Source organism: Rhinolophus sinicus, chromosome 2 (assembly GCF_057876585.1).
Source record: "Rhinolophus sinicus isolate RSI-liver-muscle chromosome 2, RSI-T2T, whole genome shotgun sequence".
Classification (NCBI taxonomy): domain Eukaryota; kingdom Metazoa; phylum Chordata; class Mammalia; order Chiroptera; family Rhinolophidae; genus Rhinolophus; species Rhinolophus sinicus.
The window spans coordinates 40,921,017-40,945,567 of record NC_142502.1 but is presented as its reverse complement, the minus strand read 5'-3'; the positions used below and the strand labels follow the sequence as shown (position 1 = coordinate 40,945,567).

The 24,551-nt window shown below is 34.6% G+C and overlaps 2 protein-coding genes across 7 annotated transcripts in view; one reads left to right on the top strand and one right to left on the bottom strand.

Moving 5' to 3' along the window:
* COL10A1 (collagen type X alpha 1 chain) overlaps positions 1–5,819 on the bottom strand; it is a 35,290-nt gene extending 29,471 nt beyond the window's left edge. The window contains exon 1 of the mRNA XM_019741342.3: positions 5,553–5,819. The gene's annotated coding sequence lies outside the window, so the exon portion shown is untranslated. The remainder of the gene's footprint in view (positions 1–5,552) is intronic.
* NT5DC1 (5'-nucleotidase domain containing 1) overlaps positions 1–24,551 on the top strand; it is a 125,226-nt gene that overhangs the window by 46,287 nt on the left and 54,388 nt on the right. The gene's annotated exons all lie outside the window — the stretch shown is intronic.

Sequence of the window (24,551 nt, the reverse complement as noted above, 5' to 3'; positions counted from 1 at the left end):
CAGAATAGCCACAAATGTCGACTCTCAAAGTTCCACAAACACCTTAAGTGTGAAGTTAGCTCGGTTGAGAACTAGTAACTGTTGTCAGATGGGTACATTCATCGTATCTTTAAACACAGTGTTTTATAGAGTGTCTATTCAACTAGAGTTCAAAATGAAAATGATAATACTCTATTTCTTCATTTAAATTTTAAGCTGTGAAACATTGGTTTCAAATTTTTAAATCTCCTTGAATCAATTCTTGGTTATAAGCACCCCTATTTTGGGCCAGGCTTCAGACATATTAAGTTGAACTACATGAAATTGCCGCTTTTATATAAAAAAACAGTCAAATATCAGCAGTGGCATGTAGTTCCACCTAATAACTTTTTCATTGTTTTAGTAATGTTCATGTCTTACATTCTATGTGTTGTCCTGAATAGTTCCTGTTATTTGGGGGCTGATAAGCCTTGGTAAGCTAAAGGTTTGACCTTGGAGGATTGTTTCTTTAGCTTGTCCATGGGATTTTGTGAAAGATACATGCACAGAAATGCAGTCTAGCAAAATAACCTTCAGGGTAACAATAGATTTTATTTAGTAAATGCCAGTTCCCAAGTACCATTTCAGTGTAAAGGTGTATCTGTTGCACTCCGAAAAAGCAGGGTGCATCTATGAAACTGTGACGTACAATACATGTCTTAAGAGACTATTTCTAGGCTTACTCCTATTTTGGTTATGTGCTAGTTGAAGTGATTGATCAAAAAGATGTTAAACCATGGGTCTCAGATCAACATTTGCAATGTATTTTTCTGCCTTGGAATAGCATTAAGATAATCTAATTTTTATTTTTGGTTACTTAGTGGTAATGTTAACGTTTAAATATGTGAAATTTTAAAATAATTGGTAAATGTTTTATATTTTAGCAAAACAGAAAAATGTGTAGTGATGTTTTTGGCTAAATTAAAAGTTACTGTCACTGAGGCCTTGATCTCTTTCTATTCCTGTGTCCTAACACCATCCATAGTGATCCAGCGTCCTCTGGGGGGTGGGGGAGAAGCGTGCTTACGACTTGTTTACTTTCCTGAACTCGGACAACAGATTCACCCAAACATGTTGTACCCCTTGCTGCAGGTGATCCTACCGATGTGTTTGGGGATTTTTATGTCAATCTTATTTTCAGTCTTACAGCAAAGTGTTGATTTTTAAAAGTACACAAAATTTTGTATTTGCTTTTTTTTAAAAACAAAATGCTAGGTTAGTGAGGTAATGTTATAACAGTTTGAAAGTACACTGTTCATGGTGTTTACTTGGTAAACTTACAGGTTAATTTAATTACGAAAGGGAGAGGTCCTCCCTGAGAAATATTTGGCTGTTTTTAATGATGGAATTAAATAATTTCTTACTTGTTCTATTTCATTTCACTCATCAAACTAAAAGCAATGTTTGACTGTACGTCCAGATTAATAATTAGGAGATACTTCTTGGCAGAGACATCTTACTACATTTGTTGATTTGGCTATAATGCCCTGTGCATGAGAAAAATAATGAATTGTTTTGAGAAAATATAATATTTCTTTTCGAGATAAAAATAGAAAACATCATTGTGGATTAAAAAATTTCCTACACCCACGTTGTTCTTTATGTGTTTTGTTTTGACTCCCTGTGCAGATTTGAAATGAGGCTGTTAGAATAGAACTTCATTTTGAAGGTTTATAGACTTTATATGTGGCCAACTGAGTATAATATGTCATTGAAATATTTCTCCATTTGAATTCATGAAAGGTACAAATATTTAACATAGTTTTAGTTCTTAATAGACATTGGTAGAAAACATACCAATGATGGTTATACGTTACGGAGTTTCCTAGCTTCTCCAAACAGATCTGGGATAATCTGAGAAAGATACCAATCTTTCTTATTATGAATGACCAATTTGGTTAGCCCTTTATAGTAGTAGTTTTTAATTTAGAGTTCTCACTCATCAGCTCAAGCATCTCTTCTGGAAATCAGTGCCACTTGCTAGGTCACCTAGAGGACCATGATAAATCAACATTTGCCTAAGACCATATTTGGAGATTAAATAGTATAATACATTCTATCCAGTTTAAGAATTTTGAACATGTCCTTTATAAGGCTAAAGCAGACAATTTAAAATGACTTTGAATCTATCAAAAATTACAAATATATTTACCTATCAGTATTTTTCACATCAACGAAAGGGCACACAAATGAGGTTATCCATTATAATATTGGTCATCAAAGCAAAAGATTGGAAGCAAGGCGTATGCCCATCTAAAAGGGACTGGTTAAATAAGCTACAGTGCATCCACACAAAGAAATAATACTCTTCTCCTGGGGGTGGGGGAGAGAGAGAGCGAGAGAAGCTCTGCATTTACTGAAATGGAAATATTTCCAGGATATATAAGTTTTTTAAAAGCAGGATACAGAGTTGTATACATTTTATGCTATCTTTTGTATAAACAGGAATGGTGGTAGATAAGTAAGTGTTTATACAAACAAACACTGGGAGAATATATGATAAATTAATATAAGCAGCTACCAAAAGGCATCGAGGGTTGGGAATAAACTAGGAAAAATTACATTGACTTAAATCAAGTTCAGTAATGATCTCTAGTAATGAAATATGATAGTGGCCAATACTGATTATGCCATCACATAAAAATATTGAAGTTATGGGGCCGGCCCCGTGACTCAGGTGGTTGGAGCTCCGTGCTCCTAACGCCGAAGGCTGCTGGTTCAATTCCCACATGGGCCAGTGGGCTCTCAACCACAAGGTTGCTGGTTCAACTCCTCGAGTCCCACAAGGGATGGTGGGCAACGCCCCCTGCAACTAAGTTTGAACACAGCACCTTGAGCTGAGCTGCCACTGAGCTTCCGGATGGCTTAGTTGGTTGGAGCCTGTCCTCTCAACCACAAGGTTGCTGGTTTGACTCCCGCAAGGGATGGTGGGCTGCACCCCCTGCAACTAGCAATGGCAACTGGACCTGGATCTGAGCTGCCCCCTCCACAACTAAGACTGAAAGGACAACAACTTGACTTGGAAAAGGGTCCTGGAAGTACACACTGTTCCCCAATAAAGTCCTGTTCCCCTTCCCCAATAAAATCTTTTAAAAAAAATATATTGAAGTTATGTTAAGGTCAATAATATTTGTTGACTTTGAAAAAAATAATTAGTGGCCACTTGTTCCCGATCATCCTTCATTTGGGGGAGGAATAAGTAAAGAATGGCATTTCCCATTTTCCTCTTGTTTTTTATTTAGTATTTACTTTCTGTAGTATTTCCCCTCTTTGCTCTCCATTGTGTTCCCCCCAGTCCCTGTTCTTCTGACAAAATTAATGAGCTTTGATTTTTAAGGTTTGAAAAGAAATATTACGTATGGTCTCTGCTTTTCAATCCCCAAGTGTTAAAATTAGCTTATTATAGTCTGTTAGAGGATTACCATGCCATATGTAGTACAAAGTAGGAAAAAAAGTGTCATAAAGAAGACACGGATAAAGTAAGAGAGGGGGAGGTCAAGATTTTCTCTTTGGGAATGGATGGGGAGGGCATAAGGAAGCCTTCCTGGAGGTAGTGGTAATTTAGAGTTGCCTAAAAGATGAATTTGATCATGTAGAGATGGTGGAGAAGTTAGATGAGTGACACTGAAGATATTCTTACACTTCTATCGCACTTGCTTTTAAAATGTAATGTATCTTGAATGAGAATTACATTTGAAAATTTTATCAAAGCTATAAATGGATATAAAGATAAAAAAAGATTAGATGACAATAACTTCATGCTTTAAATCCTCTCCCCACCCCACTCTCATCACATCACAACTCTCACCACAATTGTTCTCAGAGCCGAATTTATGCTACTAGCCTTAGTCCATGGAGGAGCCATTACACCCTGGAAAGAAGGGTTGCTGCATCTTTCCTCATTACAGCTTGTTCATTCTGTTTTTTTGGTTTTTGTTTTTGTCTAAGTATACTCCATAACATTATTTCCCTCAAATTAAACAGGAGAGGGAGGAGATTAACCTTGGGCTGCAATTACCTGGACTGTTTGGGGTAGGAATGGGGAAAACAAAACTACACTTATATGTATCCCTGATATTTTCTATTCCATACATTTTGCCCCTTTTCCCTCAATCTCAAGTTTTCTTGATTTATTTAAGAATGAGGATCGTCCTTCTCCATCTCTTAAATTTATTGCAGTGCTCTAAGCTTCGGGAGAACTGCTAAATTGTGTGGGACTAGTCAGTTAGTGTAACCTGTTTAGTGGAACCCTAGACAAATAACTTTTATGGGCTCTCACACTCATTTCAGTCCTTTGGCCACTGCTATCTTGGAAGCTCAGACAGTGGGAAATGAACTGTGGAGACAGATTCAAAGAGAGTTGAAATTATGTTGAAAAAGCTGTCTGCCAAAAACCAATGTTGAAGTCTTAAAACTAAATAGTTTTTTCAATTTGAAAACTATTAACATGAATTGTTGAAGAGGTCTGAGTCCAAAGGGAGATCAAGTATATGTGAAATTGCATTTTTTTAAGTTACTCTTTTTCAGTAGACCGTAACAAAAAAAACATATGAAACCACAAGAGAGAATATCTCCCTGCCCTCCCCAAATTTGGGCCTTTTTTTTTTTTTTTTTTTTTAAACAAAACAGAAAAATCAAACTGAATTAGAATGGAGAAAGAGTGAAAGATAGGTGGAAAGAAGAAAGCACACTTCAGTTCAGAGGTTTTAAGAGGGAAATCATAAACTGATAAGAAAGAGCCGTCGCTAACCTGACCTATCCATCAAGGCTCCTGGAAACCCTGGGGCCCTTGATTTGTCCATTTTTTACACTACTAAAAGATGTACAGCATTCTTAAAGTATGAAAACAAAATGCCTTACAAGTGTTACAAGAACATTCAGAAAAATGAAAAACATTTCAATTAATTTTTTTTGTACTTTTCTTTCCAGTCTTTTCTTCTGCCCGTCTTCTATTTGACACTCCCTTTATAGAGAGAAAAAAGCATCACCTGTTGGCAGCTTGAGCTCAAAAGAAGGCAATTCATCTAAACTCCCAAGAACTTTCTAGTTTAATAGCTATAATAAATACAGATTGCTCTAGTGTTTAATTACATAATAACTGTAATTAACAGTACCGATTATGTCTCATTGTTGGGAGGTGGTTAGTATTATAAAAATGAGTGCAGATCTGGGAGTACTTATAAGATGATCATTTGAAGATAGATGAAATTTCAAACTCTAATGTTAGTTCTATGCATCTACATGGATCCTTTCCTCCTGTTTAAATTACCTATTCCAACATCTCTTCAAATTTAGGAAAAAAATACATTGTTTTTAAATAATTTGCTTTTTATTTAACCTTTGCTTAGTGAAGACAAAAAGCTACAAACATAGCAATCTTATGAGACACAGAAAAATATCATTTTCTGTAAATACATTTTATTATCTTCTGAGAAATTGTTTAAATAGTCACAACCCATGTTCATGCCCTATGTTTCACTTAATCACATTATTGGCCATATAAACCTATTGTCATACGTTTGCATTTCTCCTACCTGTATTTGCTGAAAGTGTCCCTAAGTGCTTGTTGTTGGCTGCTCTTTAAAAGTCACTACTTTGTCATCCTGGTGGATTCTTCAGTTACACACTGTCAGAAGTTCATAGATGCTGCCGGTAGTGATTCCAGGAAGGGTAAAGACAGTCTACTACTTCCAGAGCCCTTTTGGGGTCGTTTTTGAACTTTATATTTTTTTTATACAAAGCTCTGCTGAATCATATGCTGGCTACCAAATGATGATCTGCCTTCTGATTCACTTCCAGAAGAAAATAAATTTCTGTTGTTTTCCAGCAGTCAGTGACTTTTTGAGACGTGGATGGGGATTGGGGAATTCCATTTATTTGATCCCATGTGTTAATGCAAGAATGGAATGACACCTTGGCACGAACACTTGCATTGGGATGGCTCACAAAACAAATCCTTCGGTAGTTTTAACTCATAAATCTAAATGATGGTGCATTTTAGAAGGAAAAATACTTTGTATCTACCTAAACAGCAATGTTAGGGAGTTACACAGAAGACGAGCTTCTTATGCTATTCTTTTGGGAAAAGCTGTATTTGAAAAAATACAGTTAAATGTGACTTTTTTCTAGATTTATTGATTTTTATTCTCTGATTCCTTTTAAAATTGACTCAGTTGGATATTTATTCCTACTGAAAAATAAATATAACCTTTTTCTGTAAAGAGAAAAAAGAGACTTCGTACCAATTCATCAGTCCTATTGTGGTTTTTTTTTGTTTTTTTGGCTCACATGCTTTTTCCTAATTACCCAGATTTGACAATTACTACATATATGATTATTTATTTTTCCACCCATTCCTTTGTCCTTTATTTCCCCCCGAGTCAAAAAGTACTGTGAATTGTAGCATGTCATAATTATTGGGGACTCTTTTTCACCATCATGACTATCTGATTTTCTTGACATGTAAATAATTAATTTACCAAGTTACTGGATCTTTGTTGCCACAGCTATAGCCAGTATTTTCTTTATGCTCCTTAAAGTGCACAAAGCACTGGTGGCCTTTTGTACATGCTGATAAATAGAAAACACTCTTAAAACCAGGTCAGTAATATATGTGGAAAGTAATTTGGTTATAATCTAAATCCATGAGAAACTTCTAAATTTTCAGAGACTTCCTTTCATCTTGTATCTAATAGTTACTTAAATATATATTAAAAAATGAAAATGATACCCTGAAGTCAATTTCCTAGAGTGGTTTCTATTTAAAGATGAAAGGACTGAAATTAGTTCTAAGCTTGAAATGAGAATAATTTCATTTACCAACCTTGAAATGAGGAAAAATTATTCTCATTTGGAATTGAGCTGATGAAGTATCTTGCCTTTCTTGTCTTTCAGAATTTTGCTTATTAAGTAAATTATTTTGGGGTGCCTACTATGTGCAAAGTTATATGCTAGGCATGCTATAGGAGTTATAAAAATGGTTAAGAAATATTTCTTGTCATCAGAAAATTAAACCACATCCAGACTATTCAGAGTATGCAATTAACTGCTTTAGTAAGAATCATCTTTTTTAGGCTTTTATCACCAATGATTTGTGTATGTTTAATAAAATGCATCAGATATAAAGTGATATACTTTTTACTTTTAAAGTATTTATAAATTAGTTCAAATAGAAAATTTTTCTAAGATAAAAAGAAATCATTTTGACAGATTAATTCTAATGAGTTTAATTAAATTAAAACATTTTATAAGTTGATGAGTGTTGGTCTTTCCTTCTTTTCTTAACCCTTCTACCTCCCATCAGTTTCTAAATTGATTTGGATTGTTTTTAAACAATATTGTCCTTAGTGTCTTAGAAAAGCCAATACATATGGCCGTTCAGTAATTACATTGCATAACCCCCAAGTTGTGATGAAGAGATACGATTATTTAGCTCAACTGAAATATTAAAAAATGACTCTGTGTATTTGGTGTTTGTTTTCTGAAAATGTTTATATTTACCTTCATTCTTTAAGGATATTTTATGTAGAGATAGAAGTCTAGATTATTGGTTATTTTCTGTAGTATCTTCTGTTTTCTCTTGTTTTATGTTGAGAAGTCAGTTGTCAGTCTAATTGTTCTTTAAAGGGTAATCTGTTTTGTTCAGATGACTGTGAAAACTTTCTGTCTTTGGTTTTTCAGTCTTTTATTATGATGTCTCTTTGTATAGTTTTCTTTTTCTTAATCCCATTTGGGATTTGCAGGGCTTAATACCATTGATTGATTTTTGGAAAACTCTGAGCCATTGTCTCTAAAAAATATTGTTTCTTCCCTTTTTCTTCTCTCTTTTTGGAATTTCAGTTATACATATTTTACAGTACATATTTACTGATCCTTTTTATCTGTTACTCTCCTCTCAATAGTTTCTCTTCTTTGTTCCATCAGTTTTCTTATATGACTTCTGACCTCTTTTCTAATTCTCTCTTTAGCTGTGTCTAATCGTCTTTTAAACCTATTCATTTAAACTCTTAATTATGGTTACTATATCCAGATCTAGAATTCCATTTAGTTCATTTTATATTTTCCAGTTCTCTGACAAAATCTTGATTTTTATTTTGTAGCTCCTTGCATTTATTAATGCATAGTGTTTTTTTTTTGGTTTTTTTTTAAGTCTGTCTCATCATGTCATAGGAGACCCTGTGGATCTGTTTCTATCACCTATTTTTCCCTCCTGGTTTTTTTATTTTATTTTGTTTTCATGTTATTTTGCCTCTTTATGTATCTGATAGTGTGTTTTTTAATTAATATCAGCTATTGTTTAGTTTAACAGTTACAGAAAAATTTTGAGGCCTAAATTTCTACAGAGAGAACTTAACCTTTGCTTCTGGCAAGCAGCCAGGGCACTAGCAATCCTGGATCATCTTTAATTCATTTTTCAAAGATGGAAATGATTTGAAGTTGTGCTTCAGGCCTTTAAGAACTGTATTATGTCTACTTCACACTTACTCCTTTGGTGTAGCCCTTTAGGTGGCCACATAACTCATAGAGGGTTTGTTAGCCTGTAACCTATCTTGGCAGTCACTGGACTGCTCCAAGCTGTTTGAGGTTTCCTAGGATTTCATTTACCTCTTTTGGATTCACATTGCTCCTAATTCCAGGAAGAGGAGCCAGATTTTAGGCTCACCTCTCTGGGTTTCCTCATCTTTTCCCCTTAAATTTTCATTGACTTTGGCTCCCCAGTGCTTTTAAGCTTATATATTTAAAACTTTGTCCAATTTTTCTAGTTACCCTCTTGGTTAGAATTGCATAGTCCTCTACTGTCAGCAGCAGGAGATCAATTTCCGCAACATTTTAAAAATAAAAACATGTTCCAAATTCCAGTTTAAGATTATATATATATGGCCAGTTTAGGATTATATATATATATACATACCTTTAATAAGCAATGGATTATATATATATATACATATATATATAATCCATTGCTTATTAAATTTCCACTTTTATAAGTACAATAAGCAAAGTAATTACCTTGAATATCATGATAGTCACCCTAAGTACTATAGGAAAGAATATATGGTAGGAAGGTATATATCCAAAGAAGGCTTTTGGAGTTTTGAGCTATTCATATTGCATATTGATCAAATATATGTAGCAATGCATTACCTCTTTTGCTATGGGGAAGCACACCTGCTGTGTGCTAAGTTTTATTTTTTTCATTGGAAATTTTTTTTAAAAGGACAAAGCATGAGAAATGAGTTTTATTAAGTTGTGTTAAGTTTGAGATAGCCATTTGGTGTCCTAGAGGAGATGTTGTACAGATAGATTAGAGGTAAAAATATGGATTAGAGATAAAAATCTATTGATTATCAGCACATACATGGTACTGGACTCCACAAAGGGAAGGGAAGAAAAACCCGTGGCTGAGAGAGGGACAATTCAACTTTAGAGTTCCTTCTGGCAGAGGAGGAATTGAGAAGGTCAGGTAAGACAAGGAGAAGAGGAAAACAATAAAATTAAGGGAGGATGGTGTCCTGGCGCTAAGAAGAAAAAGTAACAACATTCTGAGCTGTCAGGTAATATGTGGCCAGTTCATTAGTTGGCCATTGGAATAGCAGTGTGGAGGCTGCAGCTGCCATTGTCCACAACAAATTCTTCCTCTCTTCTAAGAACGCTAGTTTGAAAGGAGAATGGGAAGTGAGGAAGTGACTATGGCCATTGGTTTTGCTGTGAAGTGGAGAGAGAAAGGGAGTGGTAGTTAGAGGAGGATGTGGAATCAAAAGAGATTATCTCAGGCCCCCACCCGTGAGTGGGGTGTGATCTGAATGAGAAGAAAATAATGGTGTGTAAATGTACTTTTTTAATTCAAAAGAGGGTTCCAAGAGGACAGGCTTAAGTTAAACTGAGTTTGAAGCCACATAATTGGTGTACTTGGGAGTAAATTACCTAGCTGCTGTTATCTGATAGAAATAATTCCTATTCCTACAATTGTTGCAAATACACAATTAAATAAATGTATGTGTAGTACTTAATTCATAGTAATAAATATACTGTAGTTATTGGTTTTGTTGTTGTCTTTAAATTCTGAAAAGGGTCTATGTTCAGAAACAAATAATCATTCCTATTTCTAGGGTTGTTGAGAATGTTAAATGAGAAATGTATATAAACTGCCTGACTCATTCTAAGTGGTCAGTACACTTTGCGTATTGGGTTTTTTTTGTTTGTTTGTTTTTAAGTTATGTTTAGAATCTGAAAAGCATCTGTGTTCAGAAACAATTAAGAACTGTTTGTGGATAGAGGTGTATTTCTCAGCGATAGCTAAGCCCTGAAGAATGAGGTATTGTTTCTGTACCTTACTTGCCCAAAATCCAGCCGTACCAGATGGTTTGTTTGCTGTTTCCCATGTGCTTCATCGTGTATCATACCTCAGTGGATCAGCTTGAAGATCTTGTGCTTCCCACCGCCACCCCCACGTATCCCATCCTCATTATCTGCCGAAGCCAACTTACCTTTCACACTCCAGCTCAAGGGTCACCCCCTCCCTGAGCCTTTTCCTGACATCTCTTCTGTCCCACGTGATTCTGATTGACCTCCCCCACCCTCCATCCTCTGTGCCTTCATTTTAGCCTGTGATTACCCTACCACTCTTCTTTGGACTTGGATTCACAGATCTCTCTCTCTCTCTACTGGCTTATCCCTAAAACTGGTGAACATTCATCTTTTTATTTCATCCCCAGCACATTACTTGACCCATAGTAGGTGTTCAATAAGCAATTACTGAACAAATTAATAAATGTGTGAATGAACTATTGGTATAATTGTCACCACTGTTATGGTTTTGCATATTTTAATGTTTTAATCATTTGTTTGTTAATTATTTGCCAAGATTATTATTTTACAAAGAATACAAGTCAGAAAATCAAATAAATGTGTGTTTTTTTGCTCTGGCTTGGAAGAACATTGTTTTGTGAAATGGGTTTGAGACCAGGAATTACAAATAGACAGTGTTCCAAAAGGTCATTTATACTTTGGTTGTCAGAAATTTGGAATATACTTTCTAAAACAAGTCATGCTGTGCAAGCATTAGTGGTGGTAAAGATGATTGTTATCATAATAATCAGATTTCAGACCTGTATTTACAAAATACTATTTTAAATCATAATATATAACTTGAGAACTAGCTTTGGGGGGGTGGGGGGGACCTGGAATAGAGAAGGGACATGACAGGAAGAAAAAGCAAGACAGATTATTCTACATTTGATTTGATTATATTTTCCCTTACAGATCCTCTGTACCCCTCTGCTTTCCTCTGCTGTTTTCTATTCTCCTTTTTATTGTAAGATTATTCCAGAACTCTTAAGTTTTTAGTTTTCCTCCCACTGTAGGAACAGTAGGGCTGTGTTAGGTAGTTAGGGTGCCATGAGCAGCCTTGGGACAATAATTCGTATGAACGTGTAATTTCTAAGTCTGTGTTTTGATGAGATGAGATGTGCTTCAAGAGCTGCCTTTAAATCCATTTCCTACATACAGAGAAATCCAAGGGTGAGAGTTTTCTGACTTGCTTTGTTTAGTGGTGAGGATTTTGTTGATAGCCAACCAGATGAAGGCTGACGCTATCTTACAGGAGAAGTTATGTCCTGGAAAGATTGTGAGGAAGAAAGAGAACTAGGTTCTTGCCCTAACACTGTCACTTTCACCCAAATCCTGTATGAATTTGAACATGTTGGACTTCAATTTTTTCCATCTGCAAATCAAGGTAATTGAGCTAGTTAAACATTTAGACATTTCCTAACCTTTTGTAAATTTGTGAACCCTTTCATAAATTCAATGATTCCTTCATAGAAATTTTCCAAATTATTTTGTTATTTTGTATTTTGCAAATTATTTTGTCATTTTAAGTTAAAAATTGTATCCATACATTATTAAAGCTTATATTATAAGCTCATTTTAATATAATCCTTAGTAATATTTATACTTTATCAGAAAATTTTTCCATATTTTTTATTTAACAGGTCATACATTCTGTTCAGTTACATAACAAAAAATTATTTGTTGAGACATTTTTAAGTTTTGTATTTCTTTATGTGCTAAGGCATCAAAAATAGTCAACAACTATTTTCATCTCGATGTATGGAATTCTTGCACTTTGCCCTGTAGGAAAATCTACTTTCTTTGTTCCTTTTTGGTTTCTAAATGATGAGATAAGAAAGAATGTTTCAGGATTCTACTTGCAAGCCCAATCTCTCATGGCAGGTGTGGATAACCAGTTAGGATACAATCATCTTTATATTGTTTTTTTTAACATTTTTTTTGCAAAATACCAGAGATACCTTGATTTGTTATATAAGACATTTATTCCAATGAATGCAATTCACAGATAAAATTATGTTGGGGTGAACCTGTAGAATTAGTAATTTTTACATTCTTCTATAATTTGCTAAAGTTCAAAATTTGTGATCTTATGCTTCCTATCTTCTTTCAGTAGTTCATCATCTGAATAAATTAAACACAATATATACTGAAAATAACTAAAACACTATGTAAGTGTCAAAACCATAGCGCCTACAGTGTCCATCTGAATGATAAACTGACTGTGTTAATTGTGTTGGAGGCTGCTCTTTACCACTCACTTGAAATACACATCGAGGCTGTCAAAATTTTGTTTTAAAGGGCTACAAAATTAAAACTTAAAAAAAAAGGGGTGGGGGGGGGAGAAATTGGTACATTTGGCTTCAACAACCTGAAACTGAAATACCTGTACCTACCTGGTTGGGTCATGTGGTGAAATAATGGAAACATGGAAGGTGTCTTCTACCTGGGTGATTTTTGGACAGTAGAAAAGAATATTCTAGTGATATGTTATGAGCAGACAGGCAGTCTGAACAGTCAGCTTCATTCACATGGAGTGTTCCATCCAAGCAACAGTGACAGGAACAATGTGCGAGGGCATGTGTGCTCCATACAACCAGACACAGGTGAGGGGATCCCCTTGGCCTTCTCTTTTCCTAGACATACTACTTTTTTTTATGAGTTATTTATTGCTGATTTATAAATTTTTTGTTTTAGATAATTCCTGGGTTTACAGATAAGTAACAGACATAATATGGAGATATCCTGTATACCCTTTATCCAGTTTCTTCAGTGTTAACATCTTACATTGCCATGACACATTTGTGAAAACTGAGAAACCACCATTGATACATTACTATGAACTAAACTCCAGACTGGATTTGGGTTCCACCAGTATCCTTTTTCTATTACAGGATTCTACCCAGGATACCACGTTGCATTTAGTCATCATGCCTTAGTATTGGTCTCCTTTGGTCTGTGATGTTTTCTAAGTCTTTCCTTATTTCCCATGACCTTGACAATCTTAAAAGAGTACTTGCCAAGTATTTGTCAAAATGGCCTTCCATGTGGGTTTGTCTGATGTTTTTCCTGTGACTACACTGGAGTTGTGGGTTTGGAGGAAGACTCTCACAGAGGGGAAACGTATTCTCATCACAAGGTATCAGGGATATATGCTATCAGTGTAGTATCACTGGTGATATTAACCTTGATTACCTAACCAACATAGCATTTGCAAGGTTTCACTACTGTAAAGTCATTATTTTTCTCCATTTCATACTTTGTTCTTTCGAAGCAAATCACTGAGGCCAGCTCAGTGATTTAGGGAAACGGAGTTAAACTCCCCTGCTTAGAATGGGAAAGAATATACTTATTTGGAATTTTACTATAAGAAACATTACAGATTGACTGCTTTGACCCTACTATAATATTAGGACTCTTCTCATGTTAATTTTATCCCTGTCTCCTGAGGCAAAGCATGATAAGCACACTCAATGAAATATTCAACTCAAATCATGCCCGTGACTAGATTGGATATATTTTTCACCACCAATAATAAACTTTGGAGTATAAATGTTAAGTGAATAAAGCAGTCCCTATTCTTGCTTGCTTTCATAATAAAAGTAATGAAAAATAACTTGTATAAGAATAGAGACTAGAGAATTCTGGCTTCTTCCCTTCACGATTTTCAATAAGTTGTTTTGTCTTTAATGAAAGCCATCTTGAATTTTTATCCAGATAAATTTTGGACTGCTTCTAGCTCCCATAACTTTTTTTATTTGTATTTGGCATTTGTTATACTCCATTTTGAAGGATTTGGTCACCAATTCTACCACCTGCTTTGCAACCCACTGGTAACATAAAGCATGGTTAATTCAGTCTAACTGGATTATTAATATTATTGTATTCTCTACATAGGCCATGTTAGAGTAACATAGGTTTCCTGTAGTTTTAAAGATACATCTAAAAAAGTTGTATTTTACAATAAACTGTTTTGATCTCCCAATGGTCAGATCGTTGAATGACCACCATAATCATAAGGGATATAGATTATTTCCATGAGCAGGATTATCTATTCATTGTTTGAAACATTAAGGAATCAGTTTAGTTTATAGACTTTACAAATTTAACTATTGAGGTATAATTTATACTCAATAAAATGTACATATTTTGTGTACAATTTGATGAGTTCTTATACATATATACACTTGTATGACTGCCACCACAATCAGGATATAGAACATTTCCAGAAGGTTTCTTTATTTTCCTTTGGAATCAATCCTCTCAACCTCCACCTTCCCACACCAGGAAACCAATGATATTATTTCTGTCACTGTTCTGACCCTACAGATTAATTTTAGAAAGGCAGTTATTTTATATTACATATTTTTTTCTTCTGCTGCCTCCATGATCCTCTCTTTATATTTGTTTTTTTAACAGTTTGACTGTGATGTGCTAGATATTGAGTATTTAGCTCACTTGGGGTTCTCTGAGTTTCTTGGGTCTGTGTTTGATATCTTTCCTTTTTTTTTTTTTGAAAATTATTGGTCATTACATCTTTAAGTATTTCTTCTGTACCATTGTTTCTCTGTCTCCTTTTTCTGAGACTCCAGTTACATGCAATTTAGACCATCTGATAATTTTCCTACAGCTTTTGGATGCTCTGTTCCCTCTTCCTCCACAGTATTTTTTTTCTTTTTGTGTTTCAGTTTGGGTAAATTCTATGACCTTTCTTCAAGTTCATTGATATTTCCTTAGAGGTATCAGAAGCTGATGAGTCCACCAATGGAATTTTTCATCTCTGATACTGTCGTGTGTTTTTTCTTGCCCAAACCCTGTTATTTATTGTGTATATACAACAGTATGGCCTCCCTCCAGCCCAACCAGAAATCAACATAAAGAAACATACCCATAACAATGAAAAATTTTTATATTTAGAATTAGCCAGCTGTACTCAGTTTAGATGATCCCAATTGTGTTGGCAAAATCCAAAGCATTATAGTCAGGAGCCTTCTTTTCTCCATCAGGCTTGATCAGGGTGTTGACCATGGCCACGTCAATGTCATAGAGCTTCTTCATAGCCTATTGGCCTTAATAGCCACAATGTCATCTGTCTTCTTCATGGCTGACTGGTAATCATGGAACTTGATGATGACATAATGGTCAAGCTTGTTTCTCCTGGGGGCACTCTTCTGAGGATATTTAGGCTGCCTTTGCAGCTGCAGTGACTTGGGCCTTTGGGAGTTGGGTAATGTGTGGATCTTCCTTTTTTTGGCTGTGGACACCTTTCAGGACTGCTTTCTTTGCCTTCAAAGCCTTTTCTTTGGCTTCAGCTTTGGGAGGGGCAAGGACTTTCTTCTTTGCTTTTGGCGCCATCTTTGTGAAAAGCTCTGATATTGTTTTTTTTTAATTTCTAACATTTCCATAGTTTCCATTTCGCCTCTGAAATCTCCTGTCTGTTCATTCATGTTGTTTACCTTTTAATACTTTGATCCCAGTTATTTTTAAGTCTCTATCTGATAGTTCCAACATTGGATCATCTTTGAGTCTGGTTCTCTTGATTGCCTTGTTTCTTAACAGTGGTATTGCCTGGAGCATTTTCGTTTGTTTCATGTATGAGTCTTGTAATTTTTGACTGAATGGTAGATGTTGTGTGAACATTAGAGACTAAGGTAAATAGTATTTGTGCCTCAAAATGGGATCCCCTCTTCTATTGGGTTATTAGAGTGTGGGATTGAATCAATCTATTCAGAAGCTGAGCTGGATTGGGGTATTGCTACCTTCAGTGGACCACAGGCTTCCAGTTCCTCTAGCACTGGGCTGCCATTGCCAGTACATAGATCTGCTGTGCTGGAGGGGTTTCGTCAGTATTACTGCTCCACCCTCAGCTTTCAGCTGTCCCTGCACACCTGCACCACAAAGAGAATATATTTCCACACTCATACTCTTTCCCCAGGAGAAGACTGCTGTTGCTTAGCACATTGTGCTAGGGTTATGTTTGGAGGTGGAGGTGGCATGTGGTTGGTTATCTGTTGTTCTTGCTCAGCTTCAGTCTTGGGGAGGCTCTGTGCGCCTGAATCTTAGACATTTTTCAGCATTCTTGCCTCTCCTTCCCTGTCACCTTCTGCACATCTGCATCACCAATGGGGTCTCTCTCAAGTCTCCCCCTCTACCCTAGCCTTGTCCTCGAGTAACGTCGTTTTGTTCAACATAGTTTCGTTATATACTTGATGAGATGCCATAGGAACTTAACTCTTTGTTTATATCTATGAACCTATTGTAAAATTGGTTTAGTTATATGTCATTTCACTTAAAGTCGCAGAACCTATCAACAGCATTAAGTGAGGACTGACTTTACCTGGCAGAGGCCTGTGGGAAAACCTTGTGAGTGAGTGCAAAGATCCCTTTTTTGTCCAGTGCTCTCAGCTATTTCAGACTGACACAGTATCCCACACTTAGCTATGGTAGCTTTTAAAAATTGTAGCCGACATTATCTTATCAGCTTCAATTGTGCCTGACCCTTTTCCTCCAATGTTCTGCCACAGGTGAGCTAGTTCACGTATCCTATACCCAGCCTCTGCTGATTCTTGAAATTCCCACGTGTGGGACAGTGACTTAGCAGAGAGGATTATCTTTGCCTTTGGAGCTCCTCCAGATTTAAATCCAACAAGTGAGCCCGCAGATAAATTCAGAGTCTGTCTGGTATTCTTTTTCCTGGCAGATTGTCCTTCTCTGGTGAGCTCGCTTCTCCAAGCTGAGTGACTGGTCCAAGATATGAAAATGGCCTCTTCCTGTTCAATTCTTTCACATTTCATTGTGTTCACAGCTCTTCTATGGTTTTAAAGAAATGTGTTGTTGAGGTTTATCTGGGGATTTATTGTGCTTTCAGCAGGAGTGAAGGTTTCCATATCCTTCTTTATCCAGACCAGAAGCACAGCTTGCTCATTGATTTTTCAGTTACTCCATATTCTGCCTAAAGTTTTTCTATTAAATAAAGATACTCAGTTGCAGAGTATATAAATTCTTAGAAAGTACCTGCTCAGTGTTTGTGGTGAAACCTACAATTAATTTTCTTGTTAAATTGGGTAGGAGTTGTCTAATGAATAAGCATTTGCAGAATTTACAGTGTTTTAAGGAAGAGCAATAATTTTATAGATTTAAGCACAGAAAGCTTAGTGAAAGAAGAGAATTTTCTCCTTCTCATCTGTGCTATTTTTTGCAACTTTTCCATGGTTTCTGCCTTTTTTTTAAACTAATCATCAAAATCACTCTGATATGTTATAGGAAAATTAATTTAGTATAGTATACTGTATTCTATAATATTCTATTATTTTTAGTTTTTACTTAGTTTTTTTAAACTAAAATAATACGCTGGAGGTGGTTTTTTGTTGTTGTTGTTTTTTTAGGCAGACCTTTTTTTGGGGGGGCCATCATTTGTATTCTTAAGCTTTAGAAGTTAACAGAATCAGAGCTCTATATTTATTCTTCCTTGGATATTTTCTTAAGAAATACTTATAGGAAAATTATATATGTTAGAATCCGCTTAGATCTGTATACTAAACATTATTCTAGTGCAGTTATAACATGATAAAAATGACAGCTCTTTCACGATGAAGTGTGATAAGATGCAGCTTATCTTTTGCTGTTGAGTTTACTATACTATTAATGAATTTCTTAAGCACTTAATGTTTTTAATACATCTTAGTAGTAATCTTGGGATTTCTTTTTGGAAATATGCATGTAATCACAAGAACAGAAAAGTGGTATCTCTCCTCTGGAGAAAGATATTTGTTATAACAGAGAAATAATAACCATAATTTAATTCACATAAAAAAGTTAAGACATGGTGTACTTTGAACAGAACACATTCTAAACTAGATATTTTGGCTTCAAATTTGGTTTCTTGACATAAATTTATAATCAAAACAGAACTGGAATTATTAAAGATTTAAAGTGGTTATTTAAATCAGAATTATACCTTTGGGGCTATTTTGACTTTTTAAATAAAGATACTTACCTTTATATTTTAGTGATGTATTTTGCTCTGTATAGATATCTAAAAATCCTTTTGAGATCTTAAGATCAACATTGTGACTGGGAACTTTTGTAGCTGTTTAGTAATATACTTTGGGAATGGTATTTTTAGAAATAGTTATAGTAGCAAATGTATAATAGCTCTCATAAATAGTAAACTTTTAGAAAAGGAAATTTAAAGAAACTGAAATGGAGAATGAGGCTGAGATTGCCACAGTTGATTTAGAAGTAGAGCGTAATCAAGATCTTAACTCTTTGTATGACTTACCTATTACATATCCTGACATGACTTTTGGAGACATAAGATGTAATGGCCTCATCATCAGCATTGTGATACATGGGGCATGCCAGTTATTATGCAGAAAAAAAATCTATGATGACATTCAAGCCCACGAGAGCTTAAAATATAAGGAAGACACCATTGGCAGCCTTGTGAGTACATGGCTTACAAACAGCCAAAGAAAATAACATGTACACAGTTTCTGGGCAAAGAGGAATTGTCTATACTGAAAAGAGCTACCTAGGTTTTGGTAAGCTGAGACACAGCGTGTTTTTTCTTAGCTTGGAAAATCTGGGGTTAGAATATCAGATGCTGCTTTTTACCACCTCATCCTTGGAATTTATGTTCTGGCAAAGACTAATTCAAACCATTCCTATCTTCAGCATTTTTTATTCTTTCCATTTTAACCGGGAGCCCCAACCCCACCTTTCTGTCTATAAACTTCCATCTTTCACCTGCTACTTTCTGAGAATGGAAACCCCAAAAAGTTTCTAAAAATGGGAATTTAATAGTTAACGTGTATGTGTGTTTAATTTGTATGATGAAGTTGTTTTTAAAAAGACATCATAAGATATGTTTAAAAGTGTGTTTGCATAAGAGAATGTACATATTGTACAGAATAAAGCTCCCCCACTCCCATTAACTGTTCTCAACTTACTAAGTGTCACAGCTGATGGGAATGGTAGATGTGCGTGAGCCATTCACAACACTTGAGAAAAGTCAGAAATCCCAGTCAGCCTTCATTGGTTGTCTTTCTGGTTTGCTTCAATGGTTCTAATACTTTTTTTTCTCTCCCTGTCAACTCATAAATGGTCGATTCTCTGAATTGTATAAAACTGTCAATGCTTTTTAGGGCTTTAAACTTTAAGTAATGACATACAAAATAAAAACAGAATAGTGAAACCTTCTTATGTAATATACAAATTTCCTTCAGCTAATACTTTCAATTTAATTTAAAATCTTAACCAAACTTTTTCCCCACATTTGTTTTCAATTTTATTTCAGAAATATTGAAATATTAAAAAGAAAGTTTATAAACAAAAAATTGAAAGAGTTGAGTATTAGCAAATGTCATGCACCTCTCTGTAGTAACTGGGTAGTAAACCGATAGACAGTACAAACTGCTTTTTGTATTTTACATTTTTCATATTTAACTTTTTTAACACCTTTTCCTTTCCCCATAGAAAGTTAATGGAAACTTCAGATATAAGTTTGGTACAGTTCCTTATCTTCCTGAATTCAATACTGGGACCCATGTGTGCTTACGAAATGTCTAGAGGACTACAACTAAAATCTGAAGTTTCCATTTACAGTGCAGTTTTTATTATAGTATGCAGAGTAGTTTCAGTATAAATACTCAGTAGAGAGTCTCAGTCTGATAGAAGGAGTCCATGCCTGACTGTAAAAGTTAAGTCTTTTATTACATGAACTTTTCATTTCCAACAAGTTCTGAATATGAATACTTAAGTTTAGCCTCAGATTATATTCCTTTGCTGTTTCTCTTGTGTTTATAACATTCATGACATACTTTTCAATTACCCTGTTTCCCCGAAAATAAGACCTAGCTTGACAGTCAGCTCTAGTGCGTCTTTTGGAGCAAAAATTAATGTAAGACCCAGTATTATATTATATTATATTATATTATATTATATTATATTATATTATATTATACCCGGTGTTATGTTATGTTATGTTATGTTATGTTATGTTATGTTATGTTATGTTATGTTATGTTATGTTATAGTGGGTCTTATAGTAAAATAAGGCCAGGTCTTATATTAATTTTTGCTCCAAAAGACGCATTAGAGCTGATGGTCTGGCTAGGCTTATTTTTGGGGAAACAAGGTAACTGTGTTTTCATCCATGGGCCTAATAGACTTTAAGGGAGAAACTGGATAGAATAGATAGAATATATCCAAAGACAGGCGCCACTGTAAGATCTAGACTGTGATTGAAGCTCACCACTCACTAAATATTATAAATGGCTTCCATCTGTTTTATTAGAAAGTGAGTTAAAAATATATTCATGAGCTTTCTTCTCCTTTATAACTTACATTTTCTAGTTATTAATACATACGAATTTCTTTGCTAAATTTAAAATGCTTGAATTTACTTTTTGATAATCCAACAGATTATGTAGGAGAGATATATAGATGAAAAGATTGATAACTTAAAGTTGAGTGCTGGGTACAACAGTTTATTATACCATCCTTTCTACCTGTATATGTCTGAAAATTTCCATAATAATTAAAAAATATTAATAACTTCAGAAATATCAGATAAATATAAACATTAAGTACCAAAACTACTATTTAAAAAACATGTAGTATAGATATAAAAGAATCTTATAAATTATTAGCAAACTCAGAATATATAAAAAGAGTATATAAAAATACATAAAAGTTATTCTCCTCCAGAATACAAGATTGATTTAACATTAGAATAATTTAATTCATGACGTCAGCATATTAAAGGAGAATAGAGTGTCAGCAGACTCAGAAAAACCCAGTTAGTAAAACTCCGCATCCATTCATAATTTTTAAAAATCCTAGGAAACCAGGAATAGAAGAACTCTTTAAATGTCATTACAGAATATCTCCCAAACTTCATGCTCTTGGTGAAAGTGTTCTCTTTGAGACTGAGAATTAGAAAGGAGGCTTTCTATTACCCTTTTATTCATTATATTATATAAAAATGAATTGTATATCAAGATCTCAGCACAATCGGAAATTAAAATTTTTAAAATACCATTTGCAGTAGCATCACAAAATATCAAATACCTAGGGATAAATTCACAGAAACTGTTGCATGCTCTTTATACAGAAAACTATAAAATATTATTGAGAGAAAAATAAAAGAACACCTATATAATTGGACAGCTATATCATATTCATGGATTAGAAGACTCAATATTTTAAAGGTGTCATCTCTTCAAACTAATCATATAAATTCAGTGCCATTTCAATCAAAATTTTAACACGTTTTTTGTTAACTAGAACTAAAGCTGATGCTAAAATTTATACAGAAATACAAAGTGCCATGAAGAGCCAAGGCACTCTTGAATAAGAACAAGGTAAGAAGGCCTGTTCTACAAGACATCAAGACTCATTGTAACGTTACAATCATTAAGACAATGCAACTTTGATGCAAGAGCAGACAGATCAGTGTACCAGAGATTCCCAGAAACAAATTCATGCACATACAGACAAATGCTTGGTGAAGTAGGTACAGCAGAGCAACGGGGAAAGGACTGTCTGTCATAAATGACAGTTGGGTATCCATATGGAAAATTATAATACTTGATTCCCACTCCACATCATACACAAAAATTAATTCCACATGAATTGCACACATAAATGTAAAAGACAAACCAATAAAGCTTTTCAGAAGAAAATACCAAGATATTCATGGCCTTAAGATAGTGAAAGATTTCTTAAATAGGATACAAATATCTAATCTTTAAAAAAAAAATGTGTGTTTCACAGTCATTAAAAATATCTCTGTTCATAAAAAAAGTCATTAAGAGAATGAAGAGGCAAGCTATGGTATAGGAGAAGATATTTGAAACACATATAACCGTTAAAGGATTTATAACCAAAAGTATAAAGAAGTTCTATAAATCAGTAACAGGAAGACATCAACATAGGAAAATGAGCAAACGACAGGCAGTTCACAAACAAGGAAATGTAACTGTCTATTAATATGAAAAATGTGCTTATTCTCATTAGCAATCAGGAAAATGGTAATTAAAATCTCAATAAGATACAACTATATGCCCGTTGGAATGGCTAGAATTAGAGTCTGGTGATATCAACAGTTGGTGAGCAATGTGAACCCTCCAAACTGCTGGTGGGAGTGTAAATTGGTTGAGCTAGTTGTGGAAATTATTAGGTGTAATCCTGTCAAGTTGAAGCATTTTCCATGATTCAGCCATTCCGTGACGCAGTATATAACCTACAGAATGTTCTTATTGGCATTCACAATAGCTCTAGATTAGAGACAACCCCAAAAATGTTCATCTATAGTGCAGTTGATAAGTTACATATCATATACAGTGGGGTTCTATTTTCTAGTGAAAACGAACAATCTGTCAACAATATGAATGAATCTTAAAAAGCATAATGAGAGGAAAAGCCTGACACAAGAAGTATATGCTCTGTGACTCAATTTATATAATAAATTTAGAGTGTGATAAACTAGAACATAATTAAGTGGTAAACCAGAAAAGCAAGCATGTGAGTACTGTAAATATCAGGACAGTCGTTACCTTTGACCAGTGGTGTTGGCGGGCTTTTGGGGTCCTAGAAAAGTTCTACTTTTTAACCTGGACAGTCGTTGCATGAATGTTTATTTTACGATATTTCAGCGAAGTACAGATTTATAGTTTATGTGCTTCTAGGTACGTGAACATTTCTTAACAATAATGTCTTTAAAGAGTCGTGTGCAATTTCTGAAATAAGGGCATAAGGCCCACTTCATCACTAATATCTTGTTTTTCATTTTGTTTTTGTTTAAAATTAATTAAGCATCTCCATCATTTTTAAGTATGAAGTCTAAGTTTGTAATTGCAATGGATAAAGAAAACATTAACATAACATTGATTCATACATTAGAAGTTTACTGTATTAAAACAGACCTTATACATTCTAGAACTTGTAGCCCAGCGTATGCTCAATTTATATCCAAGTGTTCACCTTTCAATTTGCTCATCATTACAACTGATTTTTCCAAAGATTTATTGAAACTGGTTGAAATGGGATATTTAGGAATACCTTTCTCCTTTAATTTTGCTCTCTTTTTTAGTTTCACTCTTTAGAATTTTATTGTAGGTGTAAATTGTGGTAAAAACTTTACCTTGATTAGTTAACTAGAACTTCTCTCATAGATCATTAGAATTGTGTAATTGATTGTGTCTATATGCTATATATTTTTTCCTGATTTTGAGTGCCAGCAAGCTCAGAATCCAATTGGTAACACATATAGTTGCAGTATTGCTATCTGTTTGCACTTGTCTCCCCAGTATTGACATTTTACTCCGATATTCTCGGTTGTGATGTTTGTTCTTTACATATCTCCCTATCTTATTTCTAAGCATTTTGCACAAGTAATTCAGAGTTCTTTTTACATCAAGGAGAACACATGAATGAACATACTTGACATAGACTTAGGCTTATGACTTATGCTGCTGGTTCTCTATAGTTCTTGAGGATGAAATAAAGTTCAAAAGTTTAAACCAGCTATGCAGTCTGTTTTTCTCTCTTTTAAAAGGGCTCTTGCTTGTCAAGTGAGAGTAAATATTTATAGTTGGCTATGGTAAAATGTTCTGAGGGTGAAGAAAATGATTTTAATAGAACTGTATCCTTAATAGGAGATGGATACAAAAATCCATTCACATGCAGAAGGCAGGGCAAATGAAGTAATGGTAGGCAGCAATTATTTAGTTAAATGTTAAGTGCTATTAGCATCCATTCAAAGGAAGTACGTAATTATTTTATTGTATACTGTGCTGCATGTATGTAATTTTGAGAAGATTTTTTTCCTTTCCCTGTTGAATTGCTGAGGCACTTTTGTTAAAACAAGATTTTAAAACTGATTTCAATGGAGAAATGAAATATATGTTTGTTTTAGTAGTTTTCAGATAATGGCAGAGTAATGGGAACAGTGTGGTATAATGGAAACTGCATAGGCTCTGTTTAAATATGTGCAAAGAATTTCATGCCTCCGTCAACCTCAGGGCTCTTTTTCAGCGGTATCCTGGGTATAGCATTATCTGTCACAGAGGTTATAGTGGGTATTAAATGAGATGAAGTGCCTGGCATGTAGTAACTAATCCGTATATGTTTATTTTCTTCTCTTCCTGTCACCACATTTTCAAGAAGGGAAAGCCAGCATT